Here is a 12,459-nt window from a genome sequence, read left to right as displayed (position 1 = left end):
GGGGCATATATATTTATGATTGTTATGTCTTGTTGGTGTATGGTTCCCTTGAGCAGTATGTAGTGTCCCTCTTCATTCCTTTTGATTAACTTTGGCTTGAAATCTATTTTATTTGAAATGAGTATGGACACTCCTGCTTGTTTCCGAAGTCCATATGAGTGATATGATGTTTCCCAACCTTTCACCTTCAGTCTATGTATGTCTTTTCCTATCAAATGCGTCTCCTGAAGGCAGCATATTGTTGGGTCTTGTTTAGTGATCCATTCTGCTAGCCTGTGTCTCTTAATTGGTGAGTTTAAGCCATTAACATTTAGAGTTATTATTGAGATATGGGTTGTTCTTCCAGCCATATTTGTTTATTTATGTTACTAAACATGGTTTGTTTTCCTCTTTGATTACTCCCCCCCACCTTTACTGTACTACCTCCCGCTGTTGGTTTTCATTGATATTTTCCATTTCCTCTTCCTGTAATATTTTGCCGAGGATGTTTTGAAGAGATGGTTTTCTAGCTGCAAATTCTTTTGACTTTTGTTTATCATGGAAGGTTTTAATTTCATCTTCCATCCTGAAGCTTAATTTCACGGGATACACAATTCTTGGTTGGAACCCCTTTTCTTTCAGTGTTTGAAATATGTTATTCCAGGATCTTCTAGCTTTCAGAGTCTGTGTTGAAAGATCAGCTGTTATCCTGATTGGTTTACCCCTAAATGTAATCTGCTTCCTTTCTCTTGTAGCTTTTAAAATTCTCTCCTTATTCTGTATGTTGGGCATCTTCATTATAATGTGTCTAGGTGTGGATCTCTTATGATTTTGCACATTCGGCGTCCTGTAGGCTTCTAGGATTTGGGATTCTGTCTCATTCTTCAAGTCTGGGAAGTTTTCTCGTATTATTTCGTTGAATAGATTGCTCATTCCTTTGGTTTGGACCTCAATACCTTCCTGTATCCCCATGACCCTTAAGTTGGGTCTCTTTATGTTATCCCATATTTCTTGAATGTTCTGCTCATGGTTTCTTAACAGCTTTGCTGAGCTGTCTATGTTCTTCTCCAGTTGAAATACTTTGTCTTCATTGTCTGATGTTCTATCTTCTAAGTGTTCTACTCTGCTGGTAGTATTCTCAATTGAGTTTTTAAGTTGGTTTATTGTTTCCTGCATTTCCAGGATTTCTGTTTGTTTGTTTTTTATAACCTCTATCTCCCTGTATAATTGATCTTTTGCTTCTTGGGTTTGTTTATGTAATTCATTGTCGAAGTGATCGAAGTGGTCTTTCATTGTCTGATTTTGCTGTCTAATGTCTTCCTTGAGACTCCAGATCATCTGAAGCATGTATATCCTGAATTCTTTATCTGACATTCCATCTGCTGCAGATATTACCTCTTCTAAAGTTGAGTTGACCTGCATTGCTTGTGGTCCTTTCTTTCCTTGTCTTTTCATACTGATCGCGTTTCTTTCTGCTTGGTGAAACTGTTGTGTTATTGATTTTTCCCCCTATATATTTATATTGCTCTTGTATAGCTGCAAAGTCTCCCTCGCAGGCTTTGGCAGTGGCTCTGCCCCTCCTCCAATTGAGGCAATGTGCCTTCCACGCCAGGAGGCCGCTGTACCTGTACTTTCGATGGGCCTGTTCTTTCGGTGGTCACAGGTCCGCCTACCTTGCAGGCGTGAGCAGCGGCTTTGCCCCTCCGCTGGCCACTAGGCCTGTTCTGTCTGTCGGTTGCAGATCTGTCTACCTAAAAGGCGCTGGTGGCGGCTCTACCCCTCCCCCGACCGGGGCGATGTATCTGGCGGGCCACTGGGCCTGTTTTGTCGGTGGTCACGGTTCCGCCTACCTTGCACACGCGTGGAGCAGCTGTTTCATTAGTGCCTGGGCACACTCTCCTTGTTTGCTTCCCTCAGGCCCTAAGTTTGTAGAGCTTGGGGCTGAGAACCCCCAGCAAATTTGCTTACCTTCTGGTAGCCACGCCCCCGTATCTGGTGCAAGAGACCTCAGTTGTCAGCACTGGTGGGAGCGGTAGCTGGGATACCCGCGCCGCGCGGCTCCCGCCGGCTCCTGCGTCAGTGCCGCCTCAGCTCCCGCCTGTTCCCGTGCCGCTGCCGCGGTTCCCGCCAGCTCCGGCCGGCTCCCTCGCCGCTCCTGCTAATTTAGAATCCGCTGGGAAGGAATCTCTTTGGCCGATCTTTGGTGACTTCCCCTCTCTGCTATGGCGGGCCCCTGGCTCCTTGCAGGAGTGACCGAAGGGAGAGGTGGAACTGGCTTGTCTCTGGTCTGACACAATCTCTGGTTTTAGATCCCAGTTCGCTAATTCATAGAGGCTTGGTTAGATTTCCTTCCCATCCTCTCAAGGGGGGGAGCCCTTTCCCGGGTGGGCAGGGCCGTTAGCAGAGCCGGAAGGGCACGGGCCTTCTGTCGGGCCAGGCGGGGACCCTTCTGGCTGCGCTGGGCCGCCGGGGGCGCCCACAGAGCCAGGCAGATGGCGCCCGCGTGGCTAAGAGCCGGGCGGGGTGACCCTTCGCAGAGCGGGCGGGCCACCAGGAGTGCCGGGATGGTGGGAGCTGTCTGCCGGCCGGGCAGGGACCCTTCTCGAGGAGCAGGGCCGCTGGGGGCGCTTGTAAAGCCGGGCGGCTGCAGCCTCGTGGCTAAGAACCAGGTGGGCGGGGTGGCTGTTTGCAGAGCAAGAGCGGAATGGCGGGAGCTGTCTGCCGGCAGGGCGGGGACCCTTCTCGCCGAGCAGGGCTGCCGGGGGCGCTTGTAAAGCCGGGTGGCTGCAGCCACGTGGCTAAGACCCAGGCGGGCGGGGTGGCTGTTTGCAGGGCAAGAGCGGGACCGCCAAGGTAGCCGGGATGGTGGAAACTGTCTGTCGGCCAGGCAGGGACCCTTCTCGACGAGCAGGGCCGCTGGGGGCGCTTGTAAAGCCGGGCGGCTGCAGCCTCGTGGCTAAGACCCAGGCGGGCGGGGTGGCTGTTTGCAGGGCAAGAGCGGGACCGCCAGGGTAGCCGGGATGGCGGAAGCTGTCTGTCGGCCGGGCAGGGACCCTTCTCGCCGAGCAGGGTCGCCGGGGGCGCTTGTAAAGCCGGGCGGCTGCAGCCTCGTGGCTAAGAACCAGGCGGGCGGGGTGGCTGTTTGCAGAACAAGAGTGGAATGGCGGGAGCTGTCTGCCGGCAGGGCGGGGACCCTTCTCGCCGAGCAGGGTCGCCGGGGGCGCTTGTAAAGCCGGGCGGCTGCAGCCTCGTGGCTAAGAACCAGGCGGGCGGGGTGGCTGTTTGCAGAACAAGAGTGGAATGGCGGGAGCTGTCTGCCGGCCGGGCGGGGACCCTTCTCTCCGAGCAGGGCCGCTGGGGGCCGCTTGTAAAGCCGGGTGACTGCAGCCGCGTGGCTAAGAACCAGCCGGGTGGGGTGGCTGTTCGCCGAGCGAGAGCAGGGCCGCCAGGGTAGCCGGGATGGCAGGAGCTGTCTGCTGGCCGGGCGGGGACCCTTCTGCCGCGCTGCTCTGGGCCGCCTGCCGCTTGCAGAAGCGGCGGGTGGCCGCGGGATTGGACTCTGAGCCCGCGCTGCCGGTCAAGTTTCACTTGTCTGGGGCAAACTGTCACGTCTAATAAACTTACTAATTCTCGGCAGGTCTCCTTTCAACGGAATTTTGCTAGAAGATCCTCAGTAGGTAGAATGTAGCTGTTTTAATGGGTGTTTCTGATCCCGTTAATGTGGAGATATTGAAAGTGCAGCTTCCTCGCCGGCCGCCATGTTGGATCCCACAAATTACATTTTCAAACTTCTTAACCAAGTTATTTTTTTCTTAAAAATCTGCCACTACTGTTGGAATTCTGAATTTGCTCTCTATGAAATATCTGGTCATGACTGAAAATAATATAATTACCACTCAGTTCCTCTTTCTTCTTCACAAGATGAATTTTTCAGTCTTTTTTACCATCTTGCTTATGGAAACTATTTTTTTTGGCTCCTTAAGTCTGTTGACTTATGTTATACCTGTCAAGTCATGTTGTGCTGTAGCAGCATTTCTGACATAGCCCCATCAATGGTGCTGAGTATAAGAGGAGGAGTTGGTGATTTGAGGAGTGATTTAAAGAGGCCCTCACTAAGGTAAAGATTTTTTACCTGAGTCATATTCTAAAAACTCAGACAAATTCAGCATTGTAGTCATTGCCTAACTAGAAATCTTAATGTAGTCTAAAATGTTTTCAATTATTTACACCTTCCTGGAGGGGAGATGCCGTTGTACTAAGTCTTCCTAATTTCAGAAAGATGAATGAAATTGAAGTGAACTGGTGCCATCCAGGAGGTACCTCATGGAGATGATTTCTCTTTTCTGTCATGGTATCAGAATATTTTAGACTTGATCTTACATGTAGCCTGAACAGCAGTATTTTTTATTTTTTAAATTTATGTTTTGTCCACATAAATTTAAAAAATAAAAGAGAAAAGAGCAGTTGGCCACAGTCATCTACCCTATCACAGACAGGTCTGTCACCTATCCCTAAGGTCTCTGATCCCCTGGGTCTTTCTCTGTAACTAACTTAGACAACTTTTCAAGGGGAAAAAGGTGACTCACATGCCCTTTCTTTGACTTACCACCAGTGCTGTAATTTATGTCATGTGCAGAAGAATTAGGATTCCAGGTCATCCCTTGTCCCTGTGACCAGCCCTCTTCTGCACCACCTGCCACCCTTGGTTTTTGCTGCAGATTTCTAGGATTGGGGTGGAAGTAGGGTCTGATGTTGCTTTGTAGCTACTGCCCAGGAAGTTCCACCAGGGGAGGAACCCAGCTGGGGACACAGTAAGCATTGAGTTGGTTTATTCCCCCGGACTTTACCCTCTATGACTTCTACTTTTTCTTGAGGAAGAGTGATTCAGTCATGAGTTCAGGTGTTCCCCGAGGAGCTGGGTACCTCAGTACTGTAAGCAGCTTTCAAAGGCACTTCTTTCATCCCTGTGTGCCATGAAATAAAAGGTCTCCACCCCATGCTTTGTTTTGCAGAATTTCTTCCTCTTAGCATTTCGTCACTCATTCTGAGGGAACAGACAGGGGTCAGTGATGCTGGGGCCCCTGGTAGGAGATTGGTCCTCAGTGGATATGGGCCCTTTTTTTCCAGTCCTTTCTATACTCACTGAAAATGGCCTTTCTAAAGAGGAATCACCTGCTGTTGTCTCCTTCCTCTCACTCTCGCACCACGTGCATATGCATGTGCCCACAAACAAGAGTCAACTAACAGAAAGGTGATTCATTACTATGAAAACCTAAGGGACAGAGGGCTGGTTAACCTCAGGCAGCCACGAGGCAGCTGCAGTGTATGTGGTGTTTGTTAAGAGACCACTCTTTTCCTGCTAAAACCTAGCTGCCTCATTTGAACCCAGCACTAATCCCACAAAAGAGGTTTCTTGTTAACATGAAAGAACCAATTCTCACTGCTAACTTTAGATGAAAATTTGACCCCCAGCTTTTACCAAGAAAGATCCATAAGATTGTCTGGTTTAAGTTGAGCAGTGTAAATCTGCTAGTTTTCTTTTTCTTTTCATATTTTTTTAGTTGTAGATGGACACAATGCCTTTATTTAATTTATTTGATTTTATATGGTGCTAAGGATCGAACCCAGTGCCTCACACATGCAAGGCAAACATTCTACCAACTGAGCTATAACCCCAGCCCTGATTTTCTTTTTTTCTTTTTTTAAATTATAGTTTTTGATGGACCTTTATTTTACTCATTTAGTAATATGCGGGTGCTGACACTTGAACCCAGTGCTTCACACATGCTAGGCAAATCCTCTACCATTGAGCCACAACCCCAGACCAGTCTACTGATTTTCTTTGCAAACACTTAAGAGGCCAAAATGCCCCCCATGTCTTATCCCCAAATCATTGAGAAAATAAGTGTGTTTGGAAGATGGATCACCTGGATGCTTCTGAACTTCCAGTTCTCCGAATGGGGAACATTAGAAACTCTTGGCCAGGAGTTTTAGGGAGAGTCAAAAGAAGGCTACTGAATATAATATTCATTTGTTTCTCCTAAGTTTTATTTTAAATACAATCTTAGGGATTTAAAGAATAAGAAAGTTATTACAGAAACCTTGGGCAAGGATATTGGAGATTGCTTTTTAAAATATAATAGACATGGTTTACAAAACATTTCTGAAACAGAAAAATTCTGTCCCAATCATCTGGGCTTCTGTATTCTTCATCATAGTGATATCTGGGAATTGAATGAACATTTGCTGTTACTTTCAGTTTTACTTTCAATTTGTTGTTTTTATGACAATTTTAAACTCCAAACCCAGAAACTCAGCCCCTGATGAGGACTCGATACTCCTGACTGACTCTGGACAATTCCAGGATATTCCTTCTTAATTCCTGAATTCTTGGTGTCAAGGATTTATGAAATAGCCCATTCCTCTGGCAGCTGGTGTGCCCACCATGTGGACCAGGACTGGTCTGCTGAGCATCAGAGGAGCCCACATCTACATCCCTTGATGCTACACATCCTGTAACTGCCAGAACATGAAGTGGCAGTTTTCATATGGAATTTCTTCTTTGCAAAAGAGTGACTTGCTTTTCAGATGACAACTGTCAGTGTGACTTTGCAACTGAATTCAAGAAATCCCTGAGTGTGTGCTCAGACATATTTGGACTCATTCTCACCTCCAACAGAAAAGCTCCGTGTGTGCTGGCCTCTGCTGTGAGCAGTCTTTGAAGGCATCTGTGTCCAGGCCAGCACTATAAGGGCATCAAGCAGCCTGCTTCTTACTTTCAAAACCATTTTGTGACAAAATTCAAAGAATATTTTTAAAAAATAAAAGAATGGTACGAATCAATACAGGTCAGATGAGGAGCCATGGAATTTAGTGTTACCATCTGTGTTTTTTTTGTGGGGGATGGGAACTGGGGATTGAATCCAGGGGTTTAACCACTGAGCAACATCCTCAGCCCCCTCTTTTATTATTATTATTATTTTTTCCAGCAGGCTTTTCTTTATTTGGTGTTCAGCAGAGGAGTCAAATGGTGAAGCACCTAGCAAGGCTTATTTTGGGGGCAGAAAATGACCCCTTTTTATTTTTTATTTTGAGACAGAGTCTTGCTAAGTTGCTTAGGGCCTAGTTAAGTTGCTGAGGCTGACTTTGAACTTGCAATCCTCCTTCAGCCTCCTAGGCCGCTGGGATTACAGGCATTTGCCACTGCAACCACAGTGCTGGCATCTTTATTACCTACCATATTACAGTGATGTTTCTGCCCAGGAGTCCATAGACTCTGTCTTGTTAGCACTTTGACTATTAGCTGCTTCTCCTTTTGGTGTTCTTCTGTACCTACTTAACACTGCCATTCACTGAAGATTATTTCATTCATGATCCCTACCAGGATTTTCTCTAGACCTAGACCTGGCAGTGAATATTCAGAGCACATTTTAGAAGAGGCACAAATCCTCTACCCTCCATTTTCTGACATCTTAAAAATTTTATTTACCAGGATATTTACTTGATTCTTTTTATTTTTTGTTTTCTGGTTTGTGTCTAACTTTATTCATACAAAAAATCCTTTATTGGTATTGTCACTATTTGGGATTGATTTGTGTTTGTCTATAACTGCTGCAGCTCAGCTCTCTGTCTCCTGGTTTCTGCTGCAGCAACCCTGATGAGGTGTCTTGCTTCATGGAGTGTGCTCACTTTCAAGGCCATTGTACAAGAGCATCAATGAATTCAGCAAGCACTGGAATTAGCACCGAAACTCTTTCTAAGGGTGAACTAGAGGGATGTTATGGTCATGTGACTAAAGGAGCTTAGAAGCTGCTGCACTATAGCCCCGGCATTGGAATACGTGCCTGTCCTGGCCAGTGCACCTTCTTTTAATTCAGTTCAGCTTCTCTGCAAAAAGGGCTACTTAGATATAGATTTCAGAGCTTTTAGTATAAGCCAGATTATGGTTCTGTGGTTTTAAGAGAGAAAAAATGCTATAAATCTTGTTGGTACTTATAGATCTGTTCACCAGCAAGAACTAGGTAATTGCTCACACTGGGATAAGACAAACCATTTAACAGCTACTTGTTAGTTAAATAATGGCTTGTAGATGGGTGTTAGCATCTCTAGTGTGAAAATTTCTCTGACAGTACTACCTGCCCCCCAGCAAGACTGCTTATCTTCTTTTCTAAGTCTGACAGCATTAAAAAAAAAAAGTGTTAAATAGAAGTCAGTACCCTTGTATGTGTGTATATCCTTCATCAGAGATTTACTTGCCTAATGTTACCCAGGTATCAAATGAGTAAACATGGGCTTCCTTGACTCAACTTTTTACTTTGAGCATGTACAAACTCGGCGTCTTCTCTGGGAGTGGTGGGCACAGCAGTGGGAAACACTGATGTGACATGTATAGGGTCACAGGTTTTATCACTTAACTTGCTTAGCAGAAATGTTCCACAGTCTCAGTATGGAAATGCTGGTGTAGATAGATTATGGAAATGCTTAGAGATAGTTAAAACAGTTCTTCTTTTTCTTATTCTTCTCCCTCCCTCTCCTCTGTTTCCTTCTCTTACTACTACTACTACTACTACTACTACTACTACTACTACTACTACTTCTCCTCTACCTCTTCCTCCTCCTTCTCTTCTTCTTCTCCTCCTCCTCATCACCATCATCATCATCATTTTCTCCTCTTCCTCCTCCTCCTCCTCTTCTTCTTCTCCTTCCTCCCCCCTCCCCCTCCCCCCCTCTTTCAATAAGGTCTCACTATGTTCCTCAGCCTAGCCTCCAAATTTGTGATTTTCCTGTCTCAGGCTCCCAAGCAGCTGCTCCACCACACCCACCTTTAACATGGCAACCTTCTTATATCTGGATTTCTACCTGATCTAGATATGTTTTAGAGAAACTGTAATCTCCAACCATGTAACAGCTTGTTTATAGTAAGTCTTAAAAGAGAGGATTGTTGGGGAGGGGGCATGGGGCAGGAAAGATGGTGGAATGAGACTGACATCATTACCCTAAGTACATGTGTGACTGCACATGTGTTGCGCTGCTACATTGTGTATAACCAGAGAAATGAAAAGTGCTGCAGTTGTATACAATGAATCAAAATGCATTCTGCTGTCATATATACCTAGTTAAAATAAATTAATTAAAATAAAAGAAATGGGTTGTTATCTTCGTGAAAAGGGAGGTCTACTTGTATATTTGGTTAGCATCTCTATGTTTTAAACTACTGAAGATGCATGCCAGTATGGCTGACTGGCAGTTGAGGAGGGTTGCATCCTCATGCTGAGTGTCTCTTCTGTATGGTTTCAGAGGTGGTAGCTCAGTGGTGCACACAGGGAGACTTGCTGGCAGTTGCTGGGATGGAGCGGCAGACCCAACTCAGCGAGCTCCCCAATGGCCCCCTTCTGAAGAGTGCCATGGTCAAGTTCTACAGTGTTCGGGGGGAGCACATCTTCACACTGGACACGCTTGTTCAGGTAATGATATTAAAGAAAAGTCACTGTGTCAGTATACCCAGTCTGGTAGACATTCATGAGTTTATTATACTCACTTCAGTTATCTTTGACAAATTGTATTTCAGTCATTTTTTTACTTTAATTGAATTTGTTGTATAAACTAGGATTAATAGGGGAGAGAACAGTTTTTGCCTCTTAACCAGAATGCCTTATTGTATTAGCCAGTCAAATGAATGAGTAGTAAATAATCAGAGGGAGCTAGTGCTGAACAGCACTCTGGCGTGAAGGCCGAATCTTCATTTATTCACTTAGAGTGAAAATCATCTTTATGACTTCTTAGTTGGGACTTCCTAACAAAGGACAGAAATAACCAGAGAAATACACAGAAGTCTGATGCACGTACACCTCTCACAAACATAGGAAATAATCAGAGACGGAGGCAGCCCTCAAGTCGATCTAGGCGTTGGGGCTTTGGCTTAAACTGCTCTGCTGAAGCAAAGAGAGAATGTGGGGAGAGCCTCTGTTTCAGCACTACAAAGCAAGGGTCATTGTCCTGGGCCTTCTCGCCTGGAGTCCCCAGCAGTGCTGTGCCCTCCTGCTGCAGAAAGGGGCATGTCCTGGCAGGTGGAGGCGGACTTTCCCCCAGCCCATGGCAACTGCTATTTCTTTCTGTGTCTGAGCGTGGCCTATGTGTTTGTCTTAAGTGGACTTGTGCATGACGTGCCTTTTGTGGCCTATTCTGCTTCACATGGTGTCCTCAAGGTTCCTCTGTACAGTGGCATATATCAGAGTTCCTTCCTTTTTAAGGCTGAGTAATACTCAACTCCATGAATATAGCACATTCATTTTCTGGGGTCTTTGATGGTAGCCATCCCGTCAGGTGTGAGGTGACATCTCACTGTGGTTTTGTTTTGTGTTTCTCTGGTGACTAGTGACGTTGAGTGTCTTTTTCACATACTCACTGGGCATTTGTATGTCTTTAGAGAAACATCTGGTTAAGTCTTTTACCTTTTTTTTTTTTTTTTTGGTACTAGAGATTGAACTTGGGGTATTTAACCACTGCCACATCCACAGCCCTTTTTTGTATTTTTTTAGAGCTAGGACTTCGCTGAGTTGCTTTGGGTCTCACAGAGTTGCTGAGGCTGACTTTGAACTTGTGGTCCTCCTGCCTCAGCCTCCCAAGCTGCTGGGATTATAGGACATGCACCACTGTGCCTAGATCTTTTGCCCATTTTTAAATCAAGTTATTTTGTTGTTGTTGTTGAGTTGTGAGATTTAAGTATATCTTTGATAACATCTTCTTGGGCAAGTAAGCATACTGTCCTTGTTTGTTCAAGCATCCTGCAAACTCTTTGAGGGGCTACTGTGTGACTGGCACTGAGCTCTCAGGACTGCTATTTAGGAGTAGATAAGGAAGATACATCCCTTCCTTCTAAGCTTGGAAGCCAGTTAAAGAAGGCAGACAAATATACACCAAAATTAGATTTTGAAGAACTATTTCCAGGTGCTATGGTAGCATGGAGAAAAGGAGTCTTACTAAGACTTGTTCTTGGTGGATATTTTTCCAGCTCTGCTGGTCCCTCCTCTTATCCCACCAATCCTCAGGCCATTCCAGTCACTCCTACAGCTCTAAGTATTGTCTTTTTTTTTTCTTTTCTTTTCTTTTTCTTTTTTTTTTTTTTTTTTTTTTACTATTTTTGTAGTCATAGGTAGACACAGTACCTTTATTTTACTTATTTTTATATGGTGCTGAGGATCAAACCCAGTGCCTCACACGTGCTAGACGAGCACTCTTCCACTGAGCCACCTCCCCAGCCCCTTAAGTACTGTCTTTATAAAGGGTGGCTTCTAGACAGCGGCCTGTATAGACCCCGTTACTCACTCACACACCTGTTGATAGTCCAGCACTCACTACCATCATGTCCAGCCCTCGGGGCATTCCCCCACACAGACAGCTCCTCTTCCTTCTGGGTCACGGCCCCATCATGCGCAGCTCCAGCTGCAGGCCAGGTCATCCTGACTCCCCTTTGCATTTTACCTCCTAGATAACTCAGTGTCTATACCTTGTTTCTCTGCCACTCACCACTCTGTCCCAGCCCCTCTCTCTCACCTTCCCTCCTGGGCCACTCTTCCCTTGGCAGCCATGTCAGAGTCTCTTATGATTTAAAGGGACCTCCACAAGCTGGCCCTCATCCTCTGCAGGACTAGCTGTCAATATCCCCTCCTTTTCTAACCCTGCCAGTCCTCATCCTGTGCTCCTCAGTCGTGCCGGAGCTCACTTTCCTCCACTTGCACCATACTGTTCCCTCTGTAGGCACACTTCTTCCCACTCACCACCGGGCCACTCTGCCTGTGCTTTTGTCTGAGAGGAAGCATCATTCTGCAGACCCCACAGCACTCTGTCCTTTTAGTTGTAGTGATGTTCCTCAAAGGTGTCATTATTTCTTCGTCTGTTTCAAGGCCATGGCAGCAGGGTCCTGTCTTGTTCCTTGTTCTTGCACGATGTCTTATGCACACTAAGCCTTCTGTCAATATTAGGGTATCTTTGAGTGAAAGAGCCACTTGAACAACAGCAGCCTTCATGCCAGGGCTGTAGCTATATTCAGATGTTTCTGCTGAACACAGAGCAGTTGCTTACACCATGAATTAAGGCAATACGTTTTTTTTAAAGAGTGAATTTACTACATTAGGAGACCCTCATGATCAGCAATTTTCATCTAGAAGAGGTACTGTTTGAGAACTCTCACCTCACACCCCCTGCAGGTTTTCTGTTCAGCATGTCAGTCCTACTTGAAACTCCTTAGAGACTTCCTCCTGCAAACTGTCACCAGGCCATGCACGCCCTCTGCCTTGCCTATCTCGCCTATCAGATGTGTCCTGCTCATCCTCAGGTAGCAGAAGTTCTGTGGCTGTGCCATCCTAGAGGCTTCCCTTGGCTGCTAACCTAGCCTTTCTCAAAACTGACTCCTTCACCCTCAGTCTGAGCTTGAGTCTCACCTTCCAGGAGAGGCTTTGCATAGTATCTTCCTCACAATAC

At 46.0% G+C, this 12,459-nt stretch overlaps 1 pseudogene; it reads left to right on the top strand.

Annotated features, from left to right (window-relative positions):
• LOC143637773 (tubby-related protein 4-like) overlaps nucleotides 1–12,459 on the top strand; it is a 55,916-nt pseudogene that overhangs the window by 32,508 nt on the left and 10,949 nt on the right.

This window comes from Callospermophilus lateralis, unplaced genomic scaffold (assembly GCF_048772815.1).
Source record: "Callospermophilus lateralis isolate mCalLat2 unplaced genomic scaffold, mCalLat2.hap1 Scaffold_120, whole genome shotgun sequence".
In the NCBI taxonomy this organism is placed as follows: domain Eukaryota; kingdom Metazoa; phylum Chordata; class Mammalia; order Rodentia; family Sciuridae; genus Callospermophilus; species Callospermophilus lateralis.
The sequence above is the reverse complement of the archived record's forward strand: the minus strand, read 5'-3'. Positions and strand labels throughout refer to the sequence as shown.